Source organism: Salvelinus sp. IW2-2015, linkage group LG1, assembly GCF_002910315.2.
Source record: "Salvelinus sp. IW2-2015 linkage group LG1, ASM291031v2, whole genome shotgun sequence".
In the NCBI taxonomy this organism is placed as follows: Eukaryota; Metazoa; Chordata; class Actinopteri; order Salmoniformes; family Salmonidae; genus Salvelinus; species Salvelinus sp. IW2-2015.
Genome location: NC_036838.1, coordinates 16,880,548 through 16,890,501, shown reverse-complemented (window position 1 = coordinate 16,890,501; position 9,954 = coordinate 16,880,548). Strand labels below are relative to the sequence as shown.

At 41.5% G+C, this 9,954-nt stretch overlaps 1 long non-coding RNA gene across 1 annotated transcript in view; it reads right to left on the bottom strand.

Moving 5' to 3' along the window:
• Positions 1-7,325: 7,325 nt before the first annotated feature.
• The window catches only part of LOC139028232 (uncharacterized), a 5,456-nt gene continuing 2,827 nt past the window's right edge, over positions 7,326-9,954 (bottom strand). The window contains exon 2 of the long non-coding RNA XR_011480417.1: positions 7,326-7,893. This is a non-coding gene — a long non-coding RNA (uncharacterized lncRNA). The remainder of the gene's footprint in view (positions 7,894-9,954) is intronic.

Below are 9,954 nucleotides of genomic sequence, written 5' to 3'. Positions count from 1 at the left end.
ACTTTGCTTGACATCATGGGAAAATCAAAAGAAATCATCCAAGACCTCAGCAAAAAATGTGGAGACCTCCACAAGTCTGGTTCATCCTTGGGAGCAATTTCCAAATGCCTGAAGGTACCACGTTCATCTGTACAAAACAATAGTACGCAAGTATAAAAACCATGGGACCACGCAACCGTAATAACGATCAGGAAGGAGACGCGTTCTGTCTCCTAGAGATGAACGTACTTTGGTGCGAAAAAAGCAAATCAATCACAGAACAACAGCAAAGGACCTTGTGAAGATGCTGGAGGAAACAGGTACAAAAGTATCTAATTCCATTGTAAAACGAGTCCTATATCGACATAACCTGAAAGGCAGCTCAGCAAGGAAGATGCCACTAGTCCAAAGCCACCATAAAAAAGCCAGACTACGGTTTGCAACTGGACATGGGGACAAATATCATACTTTTTGGAGAAATGTCCTCTGGTCTGATGAAACAAAAATAGAACTGTTTGGCCATAATGACCATCATTATGTTTGTAGGAAAAAGGGGCAGGCTTGCAAGGCAAAGAACACCATCCCAACCACGGGGGTGGCAGCATCATGTTGTGGGGGTGCTTTGCTGTAGGAGGGACTGGTGCACTTCACAAAATAGATGGCATCATGAGGCAGGAAAATTATGTGGATATATTGAAGCTGGCTTAAGGACAACAAAGTCAAGGTATTGGAGTGGCCATCACAAAGCCCTGACCTCAAACCTATAGAAAATGTGTGGGCAGAACTGAAAAAACGTGTGCGAGCAAGGAGGCCTACAAACCTGACTCAGTTACACCAGCTCTGTCAGGACGAATGAGCCATAATTCACCCAACTTATTGTGGAAAGCTTGTGGAAGGTTCCCTGAAATGTTTGACCTAAGTTAAGCAATGTATAGGCAATGCTACCAAATACAAAGTGAGTGTATGTAAACTTCTGACCCACTGGGTATGTGATGAAAGAAATTAAAGCTGAAATAAATAATTCTCTCTACTATTATTCTGACATGTCACAATCTTAAAATAAAGTGGTGATCCTAACTGACCTAAGACAGGAAATGTTTACTTGGATTAAATGTCAGGAATGGTGAAACACTGAGTTTAAATGTATTTGGCTTAGGTGTATGTAAACTTCCGACTTCAACTACTGTATAATATCTGTTTGTTCATTTTCAGTTAGGCAGCTCAGTCCAACAGTCAAACCCAACGGTTTCATTATTGCAATAATTAGTCGATATGAAATAAAGCTGATTATTTTAAGACATGACAAAGTCTCTCTCAGTACTGAAATTTCAACGACACCTGGCCTCCACAATCACCCGACCTCAACCCAATTAAGATGGTTTGGGATGAGTTGGACCRCAGAGTGAAGGAAAARCAGCCAACAAGTGCTCAGCATATGTGGGAACTCCTTCATCACTGTTGGAAAATAATTCCAGGTGAAGCTGGTTGAGAGAAAGCCAGGAGTTTGCAAAGCTGTCATCAAGGCAAAGGGTGGCTACTTTGAAGAATCTCAAATATAAAATATATTTTGATTTGTTTAACACTTTTTTGGTTACTACATGATTCCATATGTGTTATTTCATAGTGTTGATGTCTTCAGTATTATTCTACAATGTACAAAATAGTAAAATTAAAGAAACACCCTTGAATCAAAAGGTGCGTCCAAACTTTTGACTGGTACTGTATATTTGTTAACCAATATTAACTTTACAGTGACCATTCGTTCATAATTTTCCATCCTTCTCTACCATCCGTCAGTGGTTGGCACCTTTCTTCTAGCTGCCATGCCATTGTAGGACAGAGCTCAGTGATATCACAGGTGATGATGATGTAAAGGGTTTACGGGGACAAGATGAGTGTAGGTGATCTCCCTCTGCTCTGTCTACTGTCTCACACTGTGTGTGGCGGAAATGTGTGCGTGCATGTGTATGTATGTGTGCGCGTGTGTGCATGCATGCTCATGTGTGAATTTGTGTGTGTATGTGTATGTGTGTGTGTGAATATGGGTATGTGTGTGTGTGTGAATATGGGTATGTGTGTGTGTGTTTGTGTGTATAGAACAGCATGTACACTCATAAACATCCTCCGGGCAATAGGAGTCATTCTGGGAATATTTATTTTAGCTGGTAACGCAAAGAGGCAGCCAACCACTAATCTTGCCCTCAGCTCTTTTCTCTGAAACACAGAGGAGGGGAGGAGAAGAAAAAGAGAGAGGGGTCGAGGGAAGGGGGGGGGGGTCAGTATGACTGGAGAGGATTCTCAAAGAGAGAGAAAGAGAGTGGTGGGTGCCAGGGACGAATGGGCGATAAATGGAAGAGGACGTGTGTGTGTGCACCAACGTGTGTGTGTGGGCAGATTGTGGAATGGGGGTGACTGGGGGCTGGGCGTGGAGACCCTGTGTTCAATGGGGCTCTAAGGCAGAAAAAGGGGGGCAGATGGGGAGTGGTGGAGGTGAGGCAGGGGGTTCTACTAGTAGAGAGGGTGCTGGGTGTTCCCGGAGGCTGAATGTGGCTCGCCGTGTGTCTGATTCAATGTGAATGGCAGCGTGCCGTGCGGCCCCATCCCGGCCAAATCCCTTTTGACACTCTTCGCCTTCTCTTAGATGTCGGCGCGGAAGGAAAGAGGGACACACACAACACCAGAGCAGGCACTGACTTTCTCTCTCTTACACTCCGTGGAACACACACAGTCAGATGCACAGGCCACCTATTCAGTGGTGTGTACATTCATGGCATGCCACATGCTATTTCTTTCACATGGGTCTACATGGACACGTGAACTACAGTATATGTGTTGATGTGCACACTTGGACCTGAAACGGCAGTCTACATGGCTTGTGACAGCTCCTTGTGCCAATGCTGCTTTAGAGTTTAATCTTGGCTGGTAGATAATACATGTACGCCGCAATTAGAATATTAGGTGGTCACTTGTCACACTAAACAAGACCACAATCAGCTTGAATTGTTTTGATTGTGAAGCACTGAAATAGACACACAAGCCTGACATTGTATATAGATCCCCAAGATTAATGTCTTTCCTTTTCGAGATGGACCGATACATTTCTATTCTTTCTTGCCCGACTGTCTTATTACAGTGTAAATGTATTTTTCCCTCATCACTATATTCAGTGTGACACTCCGTTACAGAGAGGACATGTTGGAGTGGATCACAGTTGAGTTTCCATCTGTATTTGGGGACATATTTTACCGTGGCACTTTCACACTTCCCAGCCACAGAGAAAACTCTCCCTATACCACCCCTTCCCCATGGGTGTAAAAGTAAAGAAAGTAAAAAAGATTCAAATATATACACATACAGTGCATTTGGAAAGTGTTCAGATCCCTTTACTTTTTTCACATTTTCTTACGTTACATGTTTTTTCCCTGATCAATCTACACACAATACCCCATAATGACAAAGATAAACAGATTTACACATTTTTGCAAATGTATAAAAAAAAACTGAAATATCACATTTACATAAGTATTAAATTAGCTAAACAACTACCGGTAGCCATATTAATGACAAAAAAATAGAAGAGGTTTTACAATCAGAGTTCTTTTCTATCTCGATTGTAAAACCTCTTCTCTTTTTAGTTGCAGATATGGTTACTAAACAGCAACCCACAACGAGCCACCTAAAGCTATGTTTACTAGCAAACGTTAGCACATGACTGGAGTTGGCTAGTTAGTTAGCCTGGCGCCTGCTAACTTGTCATGCACCCCGCCTTGCGTTTGTAACATCAGCAACGGTAAATACACTGAACAAAAATATAAACGCAACATGTAAAATATTGGTCCCATGTTTCATGAGCTGAAATAAAAGATCCCAGAATTTTTTTATATGCACATGAAGCTTATTCCTCTCAAATGTTTTGCACAAATTAGTTTACATCCGTTAGTGAGAATTTCTCCTTTGCCAAGATAATACATTCACCTGAYAGGTGTGGCATATCAAGAAGCTGATTAACCAGCATGATCATTACACAGGTGCACCTTGTGCTGGGGACAATAAAAGGCCACTCTAAAATGATAGTTTTGTCACGCAACATAATGCCACAGATGTCTCAAGTTTTGAGGGAGCGTGGAATTGGCATGCTGACTGCAGGATTGTCCACCAGAGCTGTTGCCAGAGAATGTAACCCAGGACTTCCACCTCATGTTAGGGTTAGGKTTAGGCTCCCGAGTGGCGCAGCGGTCTAAGGCACTGCATCTCAGCGCAAGAGGCGTCACTGCAGTCCCTCATCACATCCGGCCGTGATTGGGAGTCCCATAGGGCGGCGCACAATTGGCCCGGCAATTGGCCGGGGYRGGCCGTCATTGTAAATAAGAATTTGTTTTTAACTGACTTGCATAGTTGCATCATAAAATGTAAATAAAAAATGATAGTGCTTGGCCCCATTTTGCAAGGATATGTACACAATTCCTGAAAGCTGAAAATGTCCCAGTTCTTACATGGGCTGCTTACTCACCAGACATGTCACCGATTGAGCATGTTTGGGATATTCTGGATCTATGTGTACGACAGTGTGTTCCATTTCCCGTCAATATCCAGCAACGTTGCACAGCTATTGAATGGGACAACATTCCACAGGCCACAATGAACAGCCTGATCAACTCTATGCGAAAGAGATGTGTCACGCTGCATGATGCAAATGGTGGTCACACCAGATACTAACTGGTTTTCTGATCCACGCCCCTACTAAGGTATCTGTGATMAACAGATGCATATCTGTATTCCCAGTTATATSTCATCCATAGATTAGGGCCTAATGAACTGTAATTCAGTAATATCTTTACAATTGTTGCATTGTCATGGCTCACATGCAAGTCAGTCATGGCTCACATAAACACCATAAACACCATCATCCCAGAAACCCTAGACCCACTCTAATTTGCATACTGCCCAAACAGATCCACAGACGACGCAATCTTAATCACACTCCACACTGCTCTTTCCCACCTGGACAAAAGGAACACCTATGTGAGAATGCTATTCATTGACTACAGCTCAGTGTTCAACACCATAGTGCCCACAAAGCTCATCACTAAGCTAAATACCATGGGACTAAACACCTCCCTCTGCAACTGGATCCTGGACTTCCTGATGGGCTGCTCCCAGGTGGTAAGGGTAGGCAACAACTCATCTGCCACGCTGATCCTCAACACTGGGGCCCCTCAGGGGTGCGTGCTTAGTCCCCTCCTGTAATCTCTGTTCACCCACTACTGCGTGGCCAAACACAACTCACAGTGGTAGGCCTGATCACCGACAATAATGAGAAAGCCTATAGGGAGGAGTTCAGAGACCTGGCACTGTAGTGCCAGGACAACAACCTCTCCACCAATGTGAGCAAGACAAAGGAGCTGATCGTGGACTGTGTGGAGCGGGTCGAGAACTTCAAGTTCTTCGGTGTCCACATCACCAACAAACTATCATGGTACAAGCACACCAACACAGTCATTAAGAGGGTACGACAAGACCTTTCCCCCCTCAGGAGACTTAAAAGATTTGGCATGGGTCCCCAGATCCTCAAAAAGTTCTACAACTGCACCATCGACAGCATACTGACCGGTTGCATCACAGCCCGGTATGGCAACTGCTCGGCATCTGACCGCAAGGCGCTACAGTAGGTAGTGCGTACGACCCAGTACATCACTGGAGCCAAGCTTCCAACCATCCAGGACCTATATACTAGGCGGTGTGAGAGGAAGGCCCAGTCTCCCAAGTCATAGACTGTTCCCTCTGCTACTGCAAGGCAAGCGGTACTGGAGCGCCAAGTCTCGGACCAAAAGGCTCCTTAACAGCTTCTACCCCCAAGTCATTAGACTGCTGAACAACAAATAAAATGGCCACCCGGTCTATTTACATTGACCACCCCCCCACCCCCCTCCCATTTGTTTTTACACTGCTGCTACTCTCTGTTTATTATCTATAAATAGTCACTTTACAAATTACTTMGACTAGCCTGTACTCCCGCACATTGACTCGGTACCGGTATCCCCTGTGTATAGCCTCATTATAGTACATTTATTGTGTTACTTTTTGATTGAATTTAGAAATTCATTTTAACTTTAGTTTMTTTAGTAAATATTTTAACTCTATTTCTTGAACTGCATTGTTGGTTAAGTGCTTCTAAGTAAGCATTTCACGGTAAGGTCTACACCTGTTGTATTCAGCGCATGTGACAAATAACATTAGATTTGATTAGTTGCGTTTATATTTGTTTTCAGTGTAATTCTACGACCTTGCTATGTATCATAATTGACAAGTGTTGAAATTGGTTATTATTATGACTGTGGATGCATTTCAATCTCACAAAATTATAGGCATGATGCATGATATGATTCCAACAKATGTAAATAWCAAGTATTCCATATCCGGCTTCAGCTAACCTGCTAAGTTTACTTGCAAACAGTGAGGAGAAACAATAATTCACCAATTTACTGTTGTAAATCTCTAAAACTGAAGCTGGTTTTACTATAAAAAATATTTGCCTAAGCATGCCTGATAGACATGGCTGTAGGTAGATCCTGTCTGCCTACCTACCTACGTACAATTGTTAGTTCTGGTCACTGTGAAAAGGTTGAGGGTTATGCCATATTTATTTCTATTAGGTTAGATATTGTTGTAAATGTMATCTCTGCACCTGTGCACATGTATGCATGTTCAACTAGTCTACCCTAATGTTGATATTATGCTGGCACAGATCAAACTGTATAGTAGAGTACAATTATATAGTTTTGTCTTACAAACAATACCATGTTGTGCCTGGGCTTCTTCCTAGAGTGGATTCTAAATGTAGAATTCCTTTGCCTGCATGTCTTTGTAGCAGAACTCCTGTGAGCTGTATCCCTCTTGAGGGATTAGACATCTTGCTGGATTTCAAGCAGATGACTCACAAGGACCTGAATGGCAGTTTGGTCATGACAACACTCCTCACAAAGCTTTACAAGTATTCCCTGAACGTACTGAAGTTTCTTACTGTTTCAWCATGACAACCAGTTGTCTTACCTACAGATTGTTACACCAGATTATGTGATTTAATCAAAGATTCTTGGTATCCATCACTGGGAGTTACAAGATAGGTACTGTTTGGTGTAGCACAGAGAATTTTCGACCAACCTTAGYGATGCCGTCTTCGTCCTCGATTCGGGGAAACAGGAATCACATAAAATGTCCGTATCCAGTTGCAGTTTGAATTTAGAAAATGCTCCATTATTAAAATATACTTTTCTTGCCCCATGATGTAATACAACAATGTGTACACCGCCATAGGTTGAGACCCAGATGCAGACACAGGAGGCAGATGGTTYGAGTCTCTGATATGTATTAAAATACAAATCAAATTTKATTGGTCACATACACATGGTTTGCAGATGTTATTGTGAGTGTAGCGAAGTGCTTGTGCTTCTAGTTCTGACAGTGCAGCAATATCTAACAGCTCCACAACAACTACCTAATACACACAAATCTAAGTAAAGGAATAAGAATATATACATACAAATATATGAATGAGCAATGACAGCGAGGCATAGGCAAGATGCAATAGATGGTATAAAATACAGCATATACATGAGATGAGTAATGCAAGATATGTAAACATTATTTAAGTGGCATTATTAAAGTGACTAGTGATCCATTTATTAAAGTGGCCAATGATTTCAAGTCTGTATGTAGGCAGCAGCCTCTGTGATAATTTAACAGTCTGACGGCCTTGAGATATAAGCTGTTTTTCAGTCTTTTGGTCCCAGCTTTGATGCACCTGTACTGACCTCGCCTTCTGGATGGTAGCGGGGTGAACAGGCAGTGGCTCGGGTGATTGTTGTCCTTGATGATCTTTTTGGCCTTCCTGTGATATCGGGTGATGTAGGTGTCCTGGAGGGCAGGTAGTTTGATGATGCGTGAGGGTTTTAGGTGACAAGGTATAGTTAAATATAATACAAAGAAAAAAACAACTGTTCTTTTATATTTTTTTTGTACCGTCATCTTTGAAATGCAAGAGAAAGGCCATAATGTATTATTTCAGCCCAGCTGAAATTTAGATTTTGGCCACTAGATGGCAACAGTGTATGTGCCAAGTTTTAGACTGATCCAATGAACCATTGTATTTCTGTTAAAAAATTGGTATCAAGACTGCCCAAATGTGCCTAATTTGTTTATTAACCTTTTCATACATGAGTTCCAAATATCCCCAGAGTGAGTTTTTTTATGCACGCGATGTTAGAATGTTCTCTTCATTCCAGAATGTGATTGTTACGCAACAGTACATTTAATCTGTGGTCCCGTGTGGCTCAGTTGGTAGAGCATGGCGCTTGCAACGCCAGGGTTGTGGGTTCATTCCCCACGGGGGGACCAGGATGAATGGTCCAATTTGTAAGTTGCTCTGGATAAGAGCGTCAGCTAAATGACTTAAATGTAAATGTAAATCCGTGCTGCCCTCAAACCAAGGCACGCAGCCTGTTTTTATTTATAGGCTGTTTCCAACTTGTCAATTTCAAATTATTTTGTAACAAGTTTTTATTTTCTAAGAACAGTTTGAATTGAGGTGTGTTCCGCCTCCTCATTCATTCACATAAAATTAGTCATTTTTACTTTAGCGGACAATACATTTTTTAGACATTTCTGACCCGGACAAAATTCCATGAGCACTTTCCAATTGTTTGTGCAGTTCAAGTCTGCAGACATTTGCACATCTCCCGTCAGAACAGGATCTGCACACACGTGTTCACATTTTCCGTCTGTTGCCCGCATCGCAGTCATTGTTGTTTTCATTACTAATAATAACTTTGGAAATGTCTGCATTTCTATCAAAGTAAGTGCCTTATTACGTTATACAGCAAGGCCTGGGATTTAGAAACCAAGGTGTCTGTAGTGATGCCCTCTAGCACTGAGATGTGCGTGCCTTAGACAACACAAGCTAATACTTATCTGACGTAATTAGCATTGTTTTACAGAGCTAATAGAAGAATGTAGCTGAGCTACATAAGCACAAATTAATATAGCACCATAAGGTTATGAAATGAGTAACGTTACTCGTGTGTCCGCGGTTATAAGGAATATACACAAATATATTATGCTCCATACATACAGTGAGCTACAGAGGAAACGACATACACACGACAAACAGAAAATATTATAAACGTGAATAAGGCACGTTACTTTGATAGAAATGCAGACATTTCCAAAGTTATTATTAGTAATGAAAACAACAATGATGCGATGCGGGCAACAGACGGAAAAATGTGAACACGTGTGTGCAGATCCTGTTCTGACGGGAGATGTGCAAATGTCTGCAGACTTGAACTGCACAAACAATTGGAAAGTGCTCATGGAATTTTGTCCGGGTCAGAAATGTAAAAAAATGTATTGTCCGCAAAAGTAAAAATGACTAATTTTATGTGAATGAATGGCGGAACACACCTCAATTCAAACTGTTCTTAGAAAATAAAAACTTGTTACAAAATAATTTGAAATTGACAAGTTGGAAACCCTATAAATAAAAACAGGCTGCGTGCCTTGGTTTGAGGGCAGCACGGATTAAATGTAACTGTTGCCGTAACAATCACATTCTGGAATGAAGAGAACATTCTAACATCGCGTGCATAAAAAATTCACTCTGGGATATTTGGAACTCATGTATGAAAAGGTTAATAAACAAATTAGGCACATTTGGGCAGTTCTGATACCAATTTTTTAACAGAAATACAATGGTTCATTGGATCAGTCTAAAACTTGGCACATACACTGTTGCCATCTAGTGGCCAAAACTTATTATCAGCTGGGCTGAAATATGATACATTATGGCCTTTCTCTTGCATTTCAAAAGATGACGGTACAAAAAAATATAAAAGAACAGTTGTTTTTTACAACTTTAATAAATGGATCACTAGTCACTTTAATAATGGCACTGTAAATATATGTGTTTACATGATCTGC